Here is a 21,494-nt window from a genome sequence, read left to right as displayed (position 1 = left end):
TGGCTTTTTTACCAAAAGGTGCACAGAAGGAATTGAAAGAAAATGAAACTCAAACCAGGTAATAATGATACTTATTAGCACCATCAGAATAGGGTTCAAAAAGAATAAAACCAAGTGAATGTAGGTCTGATTCATAGCTTTGATCAAAAGATTTTGAATTAAAGACTCAGTATTGACAAGCTGTTTTGTTTAGTTCTATTTGGGGGAGGTATCCTTCATGTATCTATATAATCAAAACTACCTTGTTTATTTTTTATGTTTTAAATCCTCGACACTTGGCCATAATTCTGAAGTGGTGAAACAGAGAGCCATGGTAAAAAAGAAGTAGCACCCCAAGAGTAAAGTATAAGTTTTTTCTTTAAAAAAAATATTTTTTGGCTAAATTTGTGTTTTACCACTTATTATCAAAATAACCCGGCCTGAGCAGAACTACTAATGCACCAACGTATTGGTTTGCTAGGCTGCTGTGACTAAGTTCCACAAACCGAATTAACAGAAATTTATTTTCTCACAGTTCTGGAAGATAGAATTCAAAGATGAAGGCATTGACAGGGCCACATAGTAGGGAAGAATCTGTTCTATGCCTGTCTCCTAACTCCAGCCTTCACACTACATTTTCCTCATGTGTCTTATCTGTCTCTGTGTACCCTTTTCTCCTTTTTATGTAGACACCCATCAGTTTTACTGGATTAGGGCCCACCCTAATGATCTCACCTTAACTTGATTACCTCTGTAAAAACCTGATCTCCAAATAAGATCACATTCTAAGATAGTAGGTTTAGGACTCCAGCGTATCGTTTTGGGGGGACATAATGTAACTCACAACAACCTGGTACCAGACATTCATTCACCTTGGGCAAAACTCATTAAGGAAGGGCACCTTGATGGGCTCAAAATAAAGCTAGAATTCTTCATGACTTAGCTTTCATAACATATAAGAAAATGTTATCTTTTGTTATTGTTTTTAACCTGCAGGGTAAAACTTGTTTCTTTACAGACATAGTTTTAAACATGCAAATGGCGATGGAAGCATCTCTTTCCAACCATAATCAGGGACCTTGAATAACTAACTAATTGCTCCACCCTGATCTGCTTTGCCCAAGTGTGCACCTGCCATTCTATCCAAAAGTTTTTCCTTGCTTCTTGAAGTCTGTTTTCCCTTTCTCTCCTCCATACTCGTGTTAGGCTATCACAAATGGCCACAGAACTCTAGGCACTCATCGTCAAGTTCACATTCCTCCCTTCGAGTTGAGGTCCAAGGCCTGCCTCTTCCGGGAAGGTGATATCTGTGTGTGATCTCCCTTTTCTGCTGTTCCTGCTATTCCATTAGAACAGACTTCTGATGTGATGGTTTTCCGTCGGCCACATCTCAGCTGGGGTGGGGTGGGAGGTGTGTGTGGGTGGAGTGGAGAAGCAGTAATGCCCTTTCTATTCAGAAGAGAATGAGTTGCACCACTACCCATTAAGGCATCAGGTTACCTCTGGGGACTTGGAATGGGAGTGAGTTCCTGTAGTTATTAGGTAAATCCTTCAGAACAGGGAAAGATTCTTGCCATTTGTAAGTTTGTTTTGAAAGCTGTTTTAGAGCTGTAGTTCTGTAAGAAGGTGAAGGGGTATCAAAGCATCTTGAGTCCTATACAAAAATTTAAAGATATTCATATGTTTCTTTAGAGATGCCTCACTCTTGTTCTCAACTTTCACTTTTTTGAGGACTGAGGACACAGCTCGATGGCACCAGGTTTTTGTTTTGTTTTATTTTTGAAAAACAACCAAAGTAGTTATTTCTCTTAACAAAAGGATTGCTCATTATATATAATTGTTGCTTAATTGTCTTTAACTTTTCGTTTAGGTGTGTTTTTCATTACCAACGAGGCTGTTTAATATCTTTGAGCATTAGAAATAGACTGTATTTCTTTGCAGCATAGTGTTTATATAGCATTGTGTTTTACATGTGTATTAGGGCATAACATTTGCTGTTTTTATTTTCAGGTTTTCTTTTGAAATCTTATTTCCTTACTGTCTTTAAAACATGGATTTTTTCATGTAGAATTTTTCAGAAACACATCCAGTATGTGAAGTTTCGCATACTTACCAGTCATGTCAGCAAGAATTTGTCAGTGGTTGTCAGTACTGTGTGTCAGGGAATGTACTTTTCTGCCTAAAATGAGATTGTGGGTTTACAAAAGCAGCCACTTTCTGAAGGTGTTTTATTTTTGTGTTTGTTTTTTGTTTTTTGGGTTTTTTTGCCAGAAATAGTCACACAAAGTAAGGATTGTGACAGTTTGTGAAATGAACACGTGGGGAATTGACTCAATGACTCTGAATAGGAACAGAAAGATCTTGTTGTCCTGTAACTCGTGGAGGGGCACTGTGGAAGGCCTCTCCCCCGTGGAGTCATCTTAGCAGATGAGCTTATATTTGTTTGTACCCAGTGAAATATGTGGAATTGTTAACCTAGAGCTAGACATTGAACTTTCCACATGTCAATTGGTGAAGAGCCGTGAAAATCTCTCACTTCTGAAGAAGGGTTGGTAGGAAGTGTCATCATATCAGGGGACCGAAATTTGCTTGGATCAGCTGATGCAAAAGAGGATCTGGAGGGTGTGGCCAGAGAGTGTGCAGTTCTAGAACCAGGAGACGCCTTTTCTTGCTGGCAAGTAAAAGGATCAGCTGTCATTTGGAGGAATTGAAAGATAGACCTCATGGGAGGGAAGCAAGATGGTGGCTTTGTGAGTAGCACAGTCACAGCCAGAGCGCTGGGGCAGAAGTGAGTGGGCGACCCCCATGCCCTGAAGACTCAGATCAGCTGTGGAGACCCCAGAGTAAACCTTCCAGGGTCTGAGGGATGCCAGGGTCTTTGAATTTCAAAGATACGTCATCTCTGTTTTACCGTTTACAAAGGCATTTCCTAAAGTGTGGTCCCAGGACCATCCACGTCAGAATCTTCTGGGGTGCTCACTTAAAAGACAAATTATTGGGTCTCACCACCTCAGGCAAACTCAAACCCTACAGCATTTTCAGGCTTCCAGGTGATGCAGAAACTCACCAAAGTCTGAGGACTGCTGGATCAGATGTTCCTCAGAGAAGCTGTGCCTCTTGGAACCTTTCAGCGATGAAGACTAAGCTATCTTCTAAAGCAGTGATCTTGTAACTTCAGGGGCGATGCAGGCAGAAGTGTAAATGGGTGTCAAGTAGAGAATGACAAATTTATGAGTAATTGGGTCCAAAGAGAAATTGGGATATTATCCTTAAGGCTGACATCAGAAAACCTTAACAGCACACGTCCCTGGGACTCTTGGTTGGCTGGAGTATTGGATTAGCTGAGCCGTTATGAGTTCCTGTAGAAAACTGGAAGCGGTCCCAAAGGTCAGTCTGTAGATGTGCTGAGCCAGCTAAGATGCCAGGGCCAATCATAAACCTCAGGGACCAGATGAAAATCTTTAAAATCCAGGATACAGAAGCTTCCTTTTTTTTTCCTGTTGAATTTTTGCCGTCCTTGTTTTCCAAGTAACTGCCTGAGTTGTGTGTATGTGTGTTGTGGGTTGAATGGGGGAGGTGGATCCATGGCTTGCTCTGCATATCTTGTTTGGGGGAGGACATGGAAGGGAGGAGCGATTTCCTGAGCTTCTCAGAGCCCAAATACCATACGTGGTAGATTTCCATTTTCTTCCTTTCATTGACCCTTTTCCTTGCCATCTCTGCTATGTACACAGAGCAGGCAAGACTGTCATTGCCAGCAGAGACAGGAAAGTTTTCAGGGTTTACGCCATTGCAGAGATTCCCCACTAGCTGGACGGCTGTACAGTCAGAGGCAACAGAAGGTCTGAGCCATCAGACAATGGCTCCCATCTCCTTGCATGTTCAAGTGTACTGGCTTAGCCATAGTCCACGAATCTTGCCAGTTTTTAATTTTAAGCAACATTTAGTAATTCAAAACTCTTGCTAAAATTTAGAGATTTACCCAGTTCTGATTCATCTCTCCTAAGGGAATAGTGCAAAAAGAATCATTAGGATAAAAAAGAATAGTTACTATAATGTAATCTCACTTGCTTCAGCCATTTCTCCACCATCTCTTGACCCACCCCCCCATTTACTACAGCTAATAACAGTATTTTGAAATGTTTGCCTTCTATATTGGCAACTGTATGTAGGTCTGTTGAATAACCAGAGGGAAGAAGCAGCCAGGAAAGTCGAGAGGTGGGTTAGTCTTAGGATTTGATAAACCAGACAGTGAATGTATTGTGATAAAATTTCTTGAAAACAGCAACTCGTACATTACATAGAAAACATGCTTTTCACTTCTTTAGATGACATCCAGCTAAGGAGGAATGGTGATCCAGATAGAGTAACAGTTAGCAAAAAGATAACAGCACGAATGAAGACAGACACGAGTTTTAACAAAAGGGGGAACTAATGGGAATAAATTACAAAATCTTGCAGTTTAGTGAAAAATGCTGAAGAAAATCTAATACAACTAGATAGGTGAAAAGACCTATTTGGCTGGTTTGACCATAAATGAGTAGTTAGCTAACAGACTGATTTAGCTGCATAGACCATTAGTGCATAGTTTAAGAAAATTATAACACTTAGATGAAATGTTCATAGATAATGAAAGTTGTAGTCCAAAAGTTCATCTCTGAGTTGAAATTTAAAAAATAAAAACACCCTTTATTATAGAAACATTGTATTTGGTGGTTGGTTCCTAGGTTTGCCAATTGCAATGTTGCTAGTAGTCTTTAGATTCCTAGATTAGCCCCGAATCCCGTAGTCTCCTCATGGAATTTTAGAACTGACAGTGCTGGTTTCATTTCTGAGTCTTGAGAACAAAGGGCTGTCATACGGTATTTGGTGGAGGAGGAACATACCTTTCACTCTTCTAATAATCATAGTGAAAAAATGTAAATTGTATGGCTTTTTGCACCCTCCTTCCTCCCTCTCTCTCTCTGAAGGTTGAGAGTAACACAAGTTAGGCACCTCCAATGGAACATATGCACATCTTTAAATTCCCTTGCCGGCGCTCATCTGAACCGTCTTAGGTGATGACTATTTTACCACGTCATATCCTGAAAGTTTAGGAATTTTAAGGAGGGAATTTAACTCAAATGCATCTCTAGTTGGAATTTTAAGTGGCGAAACTAACCCAAGTGAAAAAGTTGAGGGAGTATGAAAGCTTCGATCAGGCCAGCCTTTCCAGGGAACATTTCCTGGGGAATCCGCTACCCCAATTTTATCTGCCTATTGCATCATCTTCTACTTTTGAACCTACAGGTCATTTTCATTTTGCTTCACTTTTTTTTTTTCTTTAACTGTGGCTATGCAAAGGCACCTCTGAGTAAGTAGGAGGAGGGAAATTGAGAAGCTACTTACCTATGTAAGTCAGTTTTAAGATTAGTACCGGTGGCATCTGCACTAGGCAGAGCCCTTGTGGCCATCTAGATACCAAGTTTAGAGGGACATTGAGAAAGATGAACTCAAGTGCAGCTGACAATTACTGAGCACCTCTTACCAAGCTTGGCATTTTACTGAGAGCTCAACAGTAATTAGCTTGTACAATCTTCACAACAACTCTGTGAGCGAGGATAGAGGGTATCATCCTCACTTTACAGTTGAGGAGATGAGACTTGGAGATGTTAAGTAATTTGCCCAAAGTCGTAGTGAGTGGCAGTGGTGGGAACTGAACTCAAGCAGTGCGATTTCAGTATCTATCTTTTCACTCCTATTTGCTATGCTGCATCCTTAGAAGATGTCTAGGCCAAAGAAGTTGTTTAGATATTGACATCTGTTTGGAGGTTAAAGCAGGGGTCCCCAAACCCCTGGCTGCAGACTGGTCCTGGTAGTGGCCTGTTAGGAACTGGCCTACACAGCAGGAGGTGAGCGGAGGTGAACAGTGGGCAAGTGAACAAACTTTCATCTGTATTTGTAGCCATTCCCCAGCGCTAGCATCACTGCCTCAGCTCCACCTTAGATCATCAGGCATTAGATTCTCATAGGAGCACCAGTCCCTGGTGCCAAAAAGGTTGGGGACCACTGGTTTAAAGGAATACCGTGGGGTGGGGGAGGGTAATAGTTATCATTAAAGACTTAAATTCGGTTAAAAGAAGGGGAGATTAGACTCATTACATGTTATAGCAATTCGAAATGTTTTACAAATAATTTGGAGCATCTGCTGTCTTATAATGATCCCACTACCTTCACCCCCAATCTCTGTGCCATAGAGAAAAATTTTATTTTTTAGATGAGGCTGGACAAGTTTCTTCTGGGTCTAATTATGATGAAAGAATTGATAGGTATTATAACTTAAGAAATGCTTTTGTATAATAATTTTCTATACATGTTTTGATTACATAGCTCAGATATTTAATTTTTACTTTATTATTTTATATTTTAGACGTACAGTACAACGGCTAGACATTTATATAATTTATGAAGTAGACCCCCCCCAGCCCCCAACTAGCACTCATTTGGCACTACACACAGCCATTGCAATAATGTTGACCGTATTCCCTATGCTGTATTCTCCATCGCCATGACTGTTGTGTAAGTACTAGTTTGTACTTCATCCTTTCACCTTTTCCTCCAGATTTTTTAGTTAAAAAGATTAGGAGAGTTCGAAATTTGGCCTTTAGAGAAACCCAGTGTAGTGGTTTGAATAGTGTCTGCCTAAGATTCATGTCTAACTAGAACTTCAGAATGTGACTTAATTTGGAAATAAGATCTTTGCAGATGTAATTAGTTAAGGGTCTTGAGATGTAATCAAAATGGATTTAGGGCGGGCCTTAAATCCAATGATTGGTGCCCTAGTAAGACAGTAGGACACAGACACAGAGAGAAGGCCATGAAGACAGAGGCAGAGATTGGAATTATGCCACTTGGAGGCAAGGAACAGCAGGCACCACCAGAAATGGGAAGAGGCAAGAAAGGAATCTCTCCCAGAACTTTCAGAGGGAGCTGACATCTTGATTTTAAGACTTCTGCTTCTGGCCTCCTGAGCTGTGAGAGAATTAATTTCTGTTGTTGTAAGCCCCTCAGTTTGTAGTAATTTGTTACAGCAGCCCTAGGAAACTAAGACAGTTATTTTCCACTTTTTCTCCATTTACATTTTAACTTGAGTATACCTTAATACGTGTAAATAATATTGTAGTTATGGTACAAACTGTCAGTTTGAAATTTCCTAACAGAAACTAATGATATTTATATTGCATTAGGTTGGTTATAATTACATTTAAGTTAACTCTTTAAAGAGATGAGGTACATTTCACAAAGTAATTTTTTCTTCTTTTTTAAGTAATGCTGGAGTTTGGGAGTGGGTGGGTTTGTGATTCATCTGAAAGAATTTTATCAGACTGCTCAGTTGTCTTTATTAAGAAGTTAGTGCTCCAAATTACCCTTTGCCTTACACTTCTCTAAGGTTAAAAATTAATTAAAAGGATTGGAGCGAAGGTGTCATTTTTCAATTGAGAGTTTAATAAAGCGAATCCTGGCAAGAATGAATAACAACTGCCTGACCAGATGCGGCTATTACCAAAGGCAGGAGGATCTCAAAGTGATCACATCTCCTTGAAGGTTTATAGTAATTCTGATTAATCTGTTTTGAAAAGACAGATACTCGCATGCCTCATGAATCCAAAGGCAATAAGATTAAGATTATTAGGACTCGTACTTTTCTCTGAATTATAATTCTCACTATCAATCATAATTTAGCTAGTGTCCCTGGTGTTTTAAAGTCTAAACTAGGAATTTTAAAAGTCCACCTGTCAAGAGAGTTGGGAAATTGTTCCAGAGATGCGTTAGTCTGGAAAGGAAATATGATAGATTTCTAGTGAAAGCAGAGATCTTGTTTCAGCTAGGAAAATGATATGATTGATGCATATCTTCCGAGATGTCAAACTCCTAAAAACCTAAGCTCCACCACCATCTAGCCCTTGCTAACTTCTCTTACCCTCCTCATGCCTCAGAGCTCTTTAATATAGAGCATTTTGACCATTGCATCAGTTACATGGTTTCTAACATATGCCAGTCTATGTTTGTTCCCTTACCAAACACATGAAGCACTTGGACCAGGCTCTGTGCTATATATACAGGGTGGGATTATCAGGCAGGATGTGGTCACATGTCCTCAAGGGGTTTACAGGCTCGAGGTTTGGATTTGTTCTGTAATTCTAATGTGGAAATATATTAGAAAGTGTTAACGCTTTATTGGGATTAAAATATCCTATGGTGAGAAAATCTAAAGGAAAGCAAGTGGCCTGAATGTTCTCTAGCACAATATTCCTTCATAGTCATGCTGTACTGTTGGAATTGGAGTAGGGAAGGACATGTCACTAAGTTTCACTGTTTCAAAACCGGTTTCTTGGTTATGTTTTTTGATGAGCATTAAAAAGATTTTTCATAACCATGACATAGGTAGACTATTCATGGCAAAGGTCAGTTTTTCTAAAAGCCTTAATTAAAGCAATCGTATGTCAAGTAAAGCGCCTAAATACAGTGAAAACTATATTTGCATACCCTTCCCTTACTCCCATTTTTTCTTCTACTTAGCTTCTAAGAAAGTTATCAGAAGACCTTATTTCACAACCAGACTGCCACCTCCTTGGTGAATTGGAAGTCTTCACTTCTGTTTCCTTATCTGTGTAATGGTGATAATCATATCTTCCTTATTGTGATTAAATGAAAGAATACATACAAAGCATTATCTCGCTACCAAAAGCAGTAAATGCGCAACAATGTTAGCAGTTAAGACTATGAATGACACTCAATTTCCATGGCGGGGCGGGGAGGGGGAACGTTTCAATAAGTTATCATGGATTCAAATGGTTTTTCCCCCTTTGCTTTTTGCTTATTTAGCTAGTTTTAAAGACTCTACCTACTTTGACAGTAAGAAGACTATGAAGTATTATAGATAGCCCCAACTAAAATGAATAAACAAATAGCTAAACCTACCCCCTCAATTAAGAGAAAAATATTGTCCTTGGTAGTTTGTCTGTTTTTAGAAGGATAACTGCTAGCAAGGATTTGCACATTAGCTATTATTGCAAAGTAAGATTGGATTTTGCAATAGGAAAGAACAGAGATGAAGTTAGTCTATAATGCAGGCAAAGTTTCTGCCTGTATTTCTGGAGACAGCAGAAAGAGACAACCTATTTAACAATTTTATGTATAAGTTCTGGTCCCACTATTTACAATGTACATATGATCCTTTGATCCTTTAACAGTATATCTAGACAGAATTAAGCTGTCCTTTAGATTTGTATCTTAATTTGCCTGGTGATGGAAGTTCTTCTAAAAGTAGGATGGTGTTTTAATTTGAACAATTCTTATGTAACTGGGAGCAACTACTGGGTTGCAGGAAAGAGCAGAGCAGCAACTGACATCCTCTCTGTCGTGAGGTGTGGACCTGCTTCTCTGGCTTCCTGTCCACAGTGTAGAAAAGGCAGCTTGCCCTTCATCCCTAAATTTTTTCCATACTAGAAGTTATAGTGCCTGGTTCTGATTTTTTTTTTTTTTTCCAATTTTCTTTTTAGTTCATTCCTTTGTTCTATTCTCTGATTTTTAAATTGGGCAGAGAATACTGTTTTGAGATTAAATCTAGTCCAAATGTAAAGAAAGTATCGGCTGTGTTTTGTCTGTATGGAAAAAGAGAAATTTAAAAACTGTTTATATCCCCCCTCCTTTGTTTCTTCTTTTGTAGTAAAATGGTTTGATACCGTTGGAACACTGAAGTTTCCATTCTTCTTCATGTTCACTTCATTAGACGTGGCTGCAGGCCACACCTGGACCTTTGCTCCTGTTGGCTCTATCCAGGCTGGGGTCCACAGTGATGTGTGGGCTCTGGCCTGATCCCTTTCCTGTAATGCTCACTGACCGCTTTGGGTTTGGTGGATGAGGTCAGAGAGCTAATCCCCCGCACTGGTTATTGAATGTGGAGTCTCCTGAAGCCAGTGTCCATTTAGGCACAGTTTTCTTCATAAACTTGTTTCTTTGTGGGGGGTGTGAAGGGATGGTGTTGTTTTCCTGTTTTGTGCATTTAGAAGGGGAGAGATTTATGAAACCCAGTTTGGGTACTTGTCACTAATGAATTAGGTTAATCTGAGATCATGATTCAGAGTGAAAAATTGCATGTTTGTGCAGCAAAGGTAAAAGATTTAATTTGATATTATAATGAAGCAAAATAAAATGAGAAGAAAAGGTATGCTAATACTTAAGTGTGGTAACTACTTGCTGTGTTGCTGTGAGGTATGTGACCCCACACCAAGACTCCCCCACCCCTCAAATACACAAAGGTTCTGGGTCTCTGTTTTAGAGAGACAGAACTTTATATTGTCCAAGCTTCCTTGGAAAAGAAGTTCCTTCTGAAATTTTCAATAACCAGCAATGTATACATTTAGCTCATTTCGTTAAAGATGATGAAACTAATGCTTTGTGATTACCGTTAGCAACCGAAAATAAAAAGGTATTCAGGGAGATTAATAGCTTCACTTTTTTTCTTCTTGAGCAACAGCTCCCTACTCTAAATAAAAGGAGTTGTGAAATAATTTGAGGATTAAAAGGGGAAAAAAAGCTATGTCTGGGTTACATGTAAATAGTGAAACCATTTCCCAGATTCTGCTTATTGCAGAATGAAGTTCTACATCAGTTTATCTACTTCAGAAAAGATGAAGGCAAGGAATGAACTGTGTCAGCTTTTGGGTTAGTTAGCTCCCAAGGCACTTGGGTATTCCAAGATGATAGCATGGCTCCTGACATGATTAGACAGTAGTGCAGGGCTGGTTCCATCAAAAAGAGGAAAGTCTCTGGACTTTTGGTAGCAGTAGATATTCAGTGTACGTGTGCAGTATTGATCAAGAGAAATCTGACATGTCAGAAAACTTGTCCCTACAAAAATGGAGAAATGCTTATCGGGTCAAAATAGAAACACTTCTCCAAGTATGCTGGCCAGCTGCCAGCAACAGGGTTCCTGTAACTTTTTGGACTTGCGAGGAAAACCAGCTTGTCCTAGAGAATTCATATGAGTATAGTCATTGTGAAACTTTAGGATAAAAGCCAACACCAGAATACATGAAAAGAGAAGTCTTACAAATCAGTTTTGTTTTGTAAGGAAACAGAGTTGAAGACAGTGGGTGGGCAAGTAATTCTAGTGATTCTTCGAAGGTTTCCTTATCTATGGCTATTAAATTCGTCAATCGACCCTGAATGAATTTCTCAGACGGAAAGGCTACAAACTGCTATAATTAATCTGTTTGATTTTTGTATCTTCTCATAGGTCGTACAGATAATGATTGTGTATACTATCCACAAATTTTTACCATAAATACAAAAATAGAAATGGTGGCATTCACAAAAATTTTTAAAGAAATTTTGAATTATAAATTTAATAGATGGTATGACACCCTGTAACCCCATTTTGGTAAGCAAGAAACTAGATGTCTAAGAGGTATAACAGAGGCTATACAAAATATATACTTTCTCTATGATGCCTTAACAGGACTAGCATTTAAATTTTCCCTTTTAATACTCATTAAGAAAACTTGGCCTGTACCTTCATCCTTGCTACAATCCTGATAGCAAACAAGGGCTGGTGCTTTTTGATAGCAGTAGTGGGAATGGAGACCTAGTTCTGCCTTAAATTAGCTGTATAACCTTGGGACATATATATATGTCCTCATATATATATGAGGACATATATATATGTCCTGAGCCTCAAGTTTCTTAAAAAAAGAGGCATTGAATGAGATCGGTTCCTCAACATTTTAAAAGCCAAGTCCTCTTAGCTGTCTTTGATGAATGTAAAAATACTGACTCCACCTCCACTCCCCAGACCCATCTCTCGGGATCCTGTTAGACTTCTATTAGAGAATTATTTGACTGTGTGAGCTGATGTCTCTTTCAGCTCTAACATTTTGTGATTCTGAGTGATAATTGGATTGGAAATCAGATGAACAAAGATTTTTTTATCTCATTTTGTGAATAGATGCAGCTTGCTCCTTCTTAAGGCCGGAAAGGAACCTTTCTAAAATTTATCCTCACACACACCAAGCGTACTTACTGCCTTGAGTGCTACCTTTTGCATGGACATCACCAGAAGCTTGCTAGGACTGCAGAATCTTGGCCCCACCCAAATGGCTGAGTCAACATCTGCATATTTACAATGCAGGTGATTCCTGTGAACGTCAGAGTTTAAAGGCAGCAGACACTGTTTTTTAACTTGCAAGTTGTAATATTACTGGGATCTCAAATCAGTTCAGTAGATTGCTATTAGCATTTCTTTTTTTTAAACAAAATAGACAAGAAAATATAATAGTAGGGTACTTTGCATATGATAAAGGAAAATAACTCATAAAACTTTCGTTTCAGTTTTATATGTCTGCACCTGTATTGTATACACAGAGTTGAGATCTCAGGCAAAAAAAAAAAGTTAATTTTTTAGGTGGATCCCAGGAAAAAAAGTTAAAAAAAAAAATCGAGTGTGTTTTGTAGCAGAGGCAGTGTACCTCAGAGACAACCATCTACTGAACCCCTTCTGTTTACAAACACACTAGCCACACAGAGAGATTTACATGCATTGTAGCAGATGTAAGCTGCTGAATTTTATCGTGAGAAAGAAAAAAATATAATTATTGTTGGATAATAACTCAAAACTTTCTCCTGTAGATGTTTTACTTAGGCTGTATACAAATCACGACACTGTCAGATAAGATTTCATTTTTACAAGTTATTATAGGGAGATTTCAAATACTTGTTCAAGTTCCTGAAAGTACAGATAATGCTTTTTTCTCCAGGGACTAATTTGTTAAAGTCATAATACCGTAGGTCATTCTCATGTCCCTTTGCATCTTTAAAAAAAACTAGAATAAATTCATTTGGTGTTTTTTTTTCTTTAGATAAGCTGACTCATAATTTTTCTAATTTTAATGTTCAGTTAATCATTTTATAATACTTTCAGTAAGTATTGTTTAATGCGAAGAAAGTTATTGTTTATTTCCACCCTGAGGACTTGGCAATCTTGGTGATAATTCTTTATTTACAAGAAATGCTAGGAGAAGATACAAACTATACTCTACGTGGACTTTAAAAGCAGCTGGAAGGAAGTTGTCAACACTGGTAGTCTGACTTCTTTGGGGTGAGGCAGGAAATTCAGAGCATTGCAGAGGTGTTCTGAACTGTCCTGATAAAGGTAATGCTGCACTTCCCTTGGGAAGTTTTTTTTAAACCTATTTTGAACTAAAGGGAAGAGTTTGTTCTCATCCCCTTCATAAGTTCCTGTGTCAAGGAGGAAAATTGGCGTGGATCTGAAAATCTTTCATTTGGGGCTCAGAAGGAGGAGAAAAACTCTCCATCCACTTGCATTTAGAATCCAGAAGAATAATTTTGCACCTGAAGTTGGACAGGATTTTATATTTACCACATTCTAATAGTTGGCTACTTGGAATATAATTGGCTTATTGTTTTGAGTTTTCTTTTAAGGTGGTCTTGGAGCTATTACATGGTCTTTTTATATATAAGAGATTAAACAATGTGAAATGCAAGTTTTTATACTGATGACATTTTGAAACCAAAAGATGCCAGGCTATTAACCAATATAAAGTTTTGATAGATCTAAGTTATTAAGGTAATTTTAGCTGTAATATTTTCACATTAGGAACACTTTAGTTTTGGAAACCGAATATTATGTCATTTAAAAAATGTTCCTTTAAACTTTATTAGTGATTTTAGTACAGCATATGTATCAGTACCTGGCCTAGGTGGTGTAGGGAAACTGGACTATAATGATTTCGGCCGGTCTTTGAGCTGTACCATGAAATGGCGTAACTTCCTTCAGTCTGCCTGTTTAACCTCATGCTCCATTTCTCTGGCTATTTGGCAGACGGATAAGAGTACCCAAGAGCCTGGCTGGGTTCTGCCTTGATATGTCTTAACTGGAGATGGCACGAAGCATTTATTCCAGTGTTAGAATTTGTGAGTTGGAAGGGAGCTTACAAATCATCCAGTCTTACCCACTCATTTCCAGGTGAGGAACTGAGCTGCCCAGAGATGATGACATGCCAGTTACTGGCCAAGGCAGGGTTTAAATCCAGGTATTCAGGTTTTCCCATACAATACTTTTTCTTTTCTATATGCTTTTCTTATGTTCCCCACAAGCTGTCCTCTTCATTTGTCATCTTTAAATTCTCTTTTCTCCCTCTGAGACTCTGTACAGTAATCTGTGACACCCTATCCATATTCTGTCATTGATTTCTAGGTTATCCTACTGCCTTCCTAGTACCACCCTCCCAACCCCCCCGAAATCAACTCGCTCTCCGAATCTACCAAGGTTGGTCTTTACTGGCTTTCCTGGAGAATGATCCTTCCTGTCTGTATCTTTGTTGCTTCCTTTCCTCCTGTCCCCGCACACCCACCCCTTTCAGCACTGCCATCCTCTTACTCTTAATGGCTTTCCATTAATATTCAGCTCACTCAGCTGTCTACCCCCTCTGAGAATCCTCTGCAACCTTTCTGTCTCAGGCCCTTTCATCCCTGATCTTCCCTTGGTTGAACTCCTACTATTTTTAGAAACTACCATGCCACACTATTATATGTGATACAATTAAGGGTAGATAAGGCCAGGAGCCCATGGTTAAAAGCTTTTTCTTCCTAATGAATGTGTTTTCTGGTAAGGCAGTTTTGAACCTATTGCTTAATCCCTCACTTCCTTTCTTGGCCCTCCAGTTTTCTGGTGAATTATTTAGATTTAACTCCTTCAGTCTGGTATTTTCATGTTGGGTCTTTAAAAATATATATATAAGACTTTGCTTTTTTAGAGTTTTAGGCTTACCACAAAATTGAGAGGAAGGCAGGGGTTTCCCATATACCTTTGCCTCTCACATGCACAGCCTCCTTCATTATCAATATCGCTCATCGAAATGGTACTTTTTTTTTTTACCAAAGGTGAACCTGCATTGACACATCATGATCACTCAAAGTGTCATAGTTTTACCTTAGAGTCCACTCTTGGTGTTTTATATTCTGTGGGTTTGGACAAATGTATAATGACTTGTATCCACCATTATAATATCATACAGAGTATTTTCACTGCTCTGAACATCCTCTGGGCTCCACCTAGTCATCCCTCCCTCCCCTCAACCTCTGGAAATGACTGATCTTTTATTATCTCCATAGTTTTATCTTTTCCAGACTGTCATGTAATTGGAATGATATGGTATACGGTCTTTTCGAATTGGCTTCTTTTATTTAGTAATATACATTTAAGTTTTCTCTGTGTCCTTTTTTATGACTTGATAGCTCATTTTTCTTAAAGCACTGAATAATATTTCATTGTCTGGATATACTGGTTTATTTATTCATCTACTGCAAAACATCATGATTGCTTCCAGGTTTTGGCAATTATGAACAAAGTTGCTATAAACATCCATGTGCAAGTTTTAGTGTGAATGTAAGTTTTCAACTCCTTTAGCTAAATACCAAAAAGCATGATTGCTGGATCATATGGTAAGAGTATCCTTAGTCTCATAAAAACCTCCAAATTGTCTTCCAATGTGGCTGTACTGTTTTGCATTCTCACCAGCAATGAATGCAAGTTTCTATTGCTCCAGGTTCTGTACAGCATTTGGTGTTGTCACTTTTCCAAATTTTGGGCATTCTGACAGGTGTACAGAGGTATCTTGTTTTAATTTTTATTTCCTGATGACATCTGATGTGAAGCAGCTTTTTATATGTATGTTTGAATCTGTATATCTTCTTTGGTGAGGTGTCTGTTAAGATTTTGGGCCCATTTTTTTAATCAGGTTGGTCGTTTTCTTATTGCTGAATTTTAAGAGTTCTTTGAGTATTTTGGATAGCAGTCTTGGTAAGAGGTACATTTTGCAAATATTTTCTCCCAGTCTGTGGCTTATCTTGTAATTCTCTTGAAACTGCTTTTCGTAAAGCAGAAGTTTTTGATTTTAATGAATTCCAGTTTGCCAATTATTTTTTTCCTGGATTTTGTCTTTGGTGTTGTACCTAAAAAGCCCACACCATACCCAGGGTCATCCAGGTTTTTCTCCTCTTGTTTTCTCCTGTTATGTTAGGACCGTTTATAGTTTTGCATTTTACATTAAGGTCAGTGATCCATTTTGAGTTAATTTTGGTGAAGAGTATAAAGGGTCTGTGTGTAGATTTTTTTTTTTTTTGCTTGTGGGTGTCCAGTTGTTCCGGCACCATTTGCTGAAGAGATAATCTTTGTTCCATTGTATTGCCTTTGCTTCTTTGTCAAAGATTAGTTGACTGTATTTATGGAGGTTTCATGTTTGTTTTTAATTCTCTACCCTTAAAACTGCTGTTACAAAATCTAGAGGGAACAAATAGGTCAAGAACTCGTGTGTTTCAAGGTGGCAACTTGAGGGATCACTGGGGTTCTTGAAAAGACCTCTGGAGGGAGTAGAACAATTGAGCTGTTTTGCATGCTGGAGCACAGAACCACATCATTAAAAGATGCTTGAATGATAAGGAATCTAGTTTCTTGGTGGGACCTTGAAGGAAAATTTGACCTCAGAAATCACAAGTTGTATTTATGGTATCTTTTCTACTATGGATTTTCAGCACTCACTTACCCTTTCTTCTTCTTACTCCCTTCACAGCCAGCACCTCTACCCCGAGAGCTTGACCAAGTTGTTTTAATTTCTAAGAGCTTTCCCCTTTTGGCTTAAGTTCATTTCCACTTTTGGAACATGGTCTCCATTCAGTCCGTCAGTCATGTTGTATTCAGCAGATATTTATCTATTCAATGCAAGTCTTAACTTTTTTTTAATACGGAGACTAAGAAAATAATGCTGTATTCATGAACTCAGGTAAAGAGATTTCTATGTATAGATTGCAGCTTTACATGCAAGGATCAGTTTCGGTAGGTATCTTGGAGAACAGGAAGTGTGAAGTCTATTGGAAATTTTTATTTTTAGGTTGTATTTGAATAGCTAACATAAAATATGAACCTCTCTCCTTTGACAGATGTAATCCAACCAAAAATATTGAATAATCTATTGCTCAGTTTCATAGTCTTTGAGGCTGCAAAGTTTGTCTCCAAATAAGGGTCAGTGACGATAGGAGAACAAGTTTTATTAACTAATTTCTTGTGTGATTTTAAACTTTGATAGCCTAACATCAAATGGGATTAAATGATATTTGCCCATTTGCCTTTTCTCCCACATTATGGGTAAGTAAGAGCCTATATGTCTGTAGGGGCACTACTGTTCTTCATTAGTATAGATGCTGTCTTTTCACAGTCTGACCTACCCGGAAGAACATCTGCTTCCTGTCCAGTTTCTCATCTCTCACTAATTTGCCTCCTACTTCTCAACATTGTGTACTTCCCCAGCTCCCTGTGCCAGGAACTTTATCTTTCTCGGCTACTATTCCTAGCCCTCTTTGAGCCACTCAGATGTCTAAGAGGAAACAAAGAAAATATCCTAACTGTGGTGAAATTGGCCCATTTGGATGCTTTCCCCACCCTCCTGTTTGATAATTCCCTTAAGTTATTAAATTTCCTTTACATCTTGAAGGTTACGGAGAGGAACAGTGTATGGAAGTAGTGTAGTATACGGTATATGTAGTACGTGGTTTCTGCCAGGCTTGATATTATATCCTGGTGAAAATTGTACTGTTCCATAGCTTACATCTGTTCTCAGGAGCAACTGTGGTGATGGTTTTTGCTTCTGGATAAAGGAAAGAGTTGGTATGTTTACTTTCCTGCTATTTTGTTTGGGATGGTGGGGTCCCTCCCTCTCTCTCTGTCTCTCTGTCTCTCTCTGTCTCTCCTGTCTCTCTCTCTCTCTCTCTCTCTCTCTCTCTCTCTCTCTCTCTCTCAGTGTGAGTGTGGGTGTGGAGTGTGGCGGGAGGTGGCCATGTGGCCAGGTGAGGGGAGATGTGTTGCAGAGTGGGAATGAAGGTTATAAGATTATAGCTTTCTTGAACTATAAGGATTGGTAGGCTTAAGGAAGACTTGAGAGTAATTAAAAGACAGATTCTAGGTTTCCTTTCCCTTCAAAATGTATTAAAATTCTTAGGGAAGTTACTAAGTAAGGGGAAGAGGGAGAGGACAGCTTTGGCTATCAGATTGGTCAGAGCACTATTCTTTAGCTCATTAAAAAAATAGGAAGGAAATGAGACAATAGAATTTATGACAGGCCTTTATTTTTTGATTGTCTTTGCTGAATAGAGATCTACAACAATGCACATAATTACTAATATATTTTAGTTCACATATGGTTAGTTTTTTGCCTTTTTTGTAAAAGACTTTTAGACGTACATTTATGTAGAAGAGACTACTTAGCGTGCTGCTGGGGTTGGGGTGTGATGCGATGGAGAGGGAAACAGATTTACTGTGTTTGTACTTGTCATGTGCCTGTTGTTGATCATCCTGTCTTTAGCGTAGGAGGCGAGTGGGCCTTCCTGGTGGGATGGAGGCATCAGAGCTGTCCACACAGGAAGTCCTCCCCGAGTACTTTCCACACAGGAAGTCCTCCCTGATTGCTGACAAGCAGTCTTCCTGCTGGTGCCCACACCCACTCAGCAGAGAGAGCCTAATACAGCCACCCCCTTTATTAACCAGTTGTGTTTCTCTATCAGTTTTGACATGCAAATAAAGCCCAGATAAATGTTAACATGAAAACTGAATTAGCTTGTTTTCCCTGCCTTTGAATAGACAGCTTTGATAGATAGCTCGTTTACCTGACCTGAAGCAATGAAATTGGATCGAAAAGGCTGAGATAGGCTACTACGCCCTGGGATAGACTACTAGTGCCAGGATGGGTCAGCACTTAGCTGTGGTCTTCTAGTCACATAGTTCCTTAATTAGGTTGAACTCGGGTAAATTAGCTACAAACTTCAACCAAGGGAGGGGGAGGGAGGTCTTTTCAAATTCCAGGGCAGCTTAGGAGCTTTGAGAGGCAAAATGTGAAAGGATAACCACTGATGAAAATGGAGTTTGGTGAAATGTCCCTTTGTAAGCCTTTTTTTTTTTTTTTTTAATTCACCGTTTGTGCTATTGAGGCATAAGTACAAAGTGTAATTGCTTTGAATTGATCAGAGAGTTCTGGAGTTAAAGACTTGTCAGAGCATTTCAACCTGGGAGTGAGGGTTCAGTTCTTCACTGGTTGAGTTGAGCTTTCCTAAAATGCTGACGCTGATGTTCAGCCTTAAAACACTTTTTTGCTAATGAAAAGATAATATGGTAGAATTTTTAAAAACAATCTTTTTAAAGCTATGTTTGTTAAACACACACACACACACACACAGGCTGTGTGATCATTAATTTAAAGGCTCTTTTGACACTTTTTCTTAGGAAAACATAGCCACCAATGGTATTGTCATATTTTAGGTAAACTTGGATTTAGTAACTAAGTTGCAAGAAGGGTGGGCACAGGAAAACGAAAGACTACAGGTAGGGCATTTAGGACTGTCAGTTGACAGTGTTTTGGAGTGCCATTTAGAGTGCCATTTCAGGGCTCTCTGGCTTTATTGTTCCGCAGACCTGCGTTAAAATTCCAGCCCTGCCACCTACTGAATGTGTGACCATGCACATTACTTAACTCTTCTTGAGACTCAGTTTCCTAATCCGCAGAATGGGAGGACAGTAATTTACCTGCCTTGTTTGGATTAAGTGGGATAATGCACATAAAGCACAGTGTCTGGCACGTATTAAACATGTAATATATGAAAGTAATTATTAACCATGCTTTAAAAATTATCATTAACCCATTCTAAATAGTAGTAATCAGCTTTATTGTGTTTGAATTTTCTTCTTTGAACATGTGTCCAGTCTTTATTAGGACTTACAATTTTAATTTTAGCAAGTCGTGAAAACTTAAATCTTTGATATAAAGTTTTCTGTACCAAGAAATAAAACATTAGTAACCTAGAATAATTCAGTGCTTCTCTCTTTCAGATATCTTTCTCTGTCTTCAGCTAGTTCTTGGAAAGAGTTGATATTAGGATAACATTTGAATTTGAATGTGTCCTGTATAGGATTCACCAGAGGCCTCGTTTTCACGGTATATTCAGGAACCTTCTTCTCCCACCTGGGATCCGAGACTAGAAGATTTCTTTCCCCTTAGGGCAGAACAGAGGGGAAGAGGCGGGGGACAGGCTGTATCTGCTCCCCACCTACTTTCCAGGGTCGGAAAATATTACTGTAATAAATACAGAGGCCTGTCAAAGATATTTTAAATCAGCAGTGTAAATTCTGAGATGTAAATCATGGTTCTACTTCCGAAGATAAATATATAAATAAAGACCTACTACCTTCATGTCCAAATAATCTTCAAATAAATCATACCCCCAAAATGTTTCTCGTAACCATACAAGTCCACACCCGGCTCTCCACTTTCCACCCCAGAGGAAAGTAGAGATTAGTGCTGGTGCAGACTGGGCATGCCTCTTTAAAATGTGTGATGGTTCATTTGCATTGTGTGGGTATAATCCCACTGAGAGATGGGGATGGACCAGACCCATAGTTTCTTTCAGACTTCTCCAAGTCTTATCACCAAGTATCTCTGTTTGATCCCCGAGCAGCTGCGCTAAACATACCATCTGGGTCCAACTGCAGAGAACAGTGTAGTTCGTGGCAAGGACAGGTTCTCGCACATTAATCAAAGATGATTTAAGAAAAAATTTGGTCTTGCCTAGCTTTGTCTACAGCTATAAGTTCTTTGTAATCAGAAGCTTGAGACAGGCAGATGCATTTGTTACTTCCCAACCCCTCTGTTAACTGAAGTGAGAAATAGGGGATGCCTGGCTAATTTCAGGTAGCAACTAGCAGATATATTGCGTGACTTCGGAGAAGGAATGCAGGCCTTTGTGTGGCATGGCTGGCTGGCTGGCTGGGGTGCCACCTGTGGCAGAGCAAAGGACAGGGCTTATTCTTAGTTTTACATCTAGAAAATGAACTCTTCATCCCTTAGAGAAAAACCAGGGATGAGAAGAGAGGATATGAGTTCAACTGCTTAATTAAGACCATAAATCAAAGAGATTTGAGAAGATATGACGTCAGGCAGGATTTTTCTTGGATTAAGCGGTACTGATATTCCTGGTTCGAAGTCAGCCTTTATTTATGCATTGACTATTGTTAACCTTTTTTGCTGCTGTCCTTCTAAAAGAGAATCTCTTTAGATAAAGTGGTGTTTGGACTCGATGATCTTAGCAAGAACCGTGGGCAGTGAGAAGACTCCACATAGTATAGGACATGAAGAAATGGTTACATGTCAGATTGCTGAGGATTAGTGTGTTGGGACACTGGGGAATTAGAGTGATCGTGGCAGAGACAGGGTACAGAGCCAGATATCTATCATGGATAGTTGAGAGTGCTGACCCGCTAAGCAATGTTACATTTATTGCCAAGGGAGTCTGCTTTTCGAACTTTGCAAAGTGAAATTTAATTGCATCTTAGATATACCTAATTTTCTTGTTTGCGATAGTGAAAATCAAGCTGTAAGATTTGAAATTTTTGTTGAATGTCTAGTGACCATCTG

The 21,494-nt window shown here is 39.0% G+C and overlaps 1 protein-coding gene across 8 annotated transcripts in view; it reads left to right on the top strand.

Moving 5' to 3' along the window:
• The window catches only part of RBMS1 (RNA binding motif single stranded interacting protein 1), a 196,586-nt gene that overhangs the window by 89,706 nt on the left and 85,386 nt on the right, over window positions 1-21,494 (top strand). The window lies entirely within an intron of this gene.

This window comes from Pteropus medius, unplaced genomic scaffold (assembly GCF_902729225.1).
Source record: "Pteropus medius unplaced genomic scaffold, Ma_sr-lr_union100, whole genome shotgun sequence".
NCBI classification, from domain to species: Eukaryota; Metazoa; Chordata; class Mammalia; order Chiroptera; family Pteropodidae; genus Pteropus; species Pteropus medius.
Note: the sequence above shows the minus strand (reverse complement) of the source record. Positions and strands in the feature narration are given on the sequence as shown.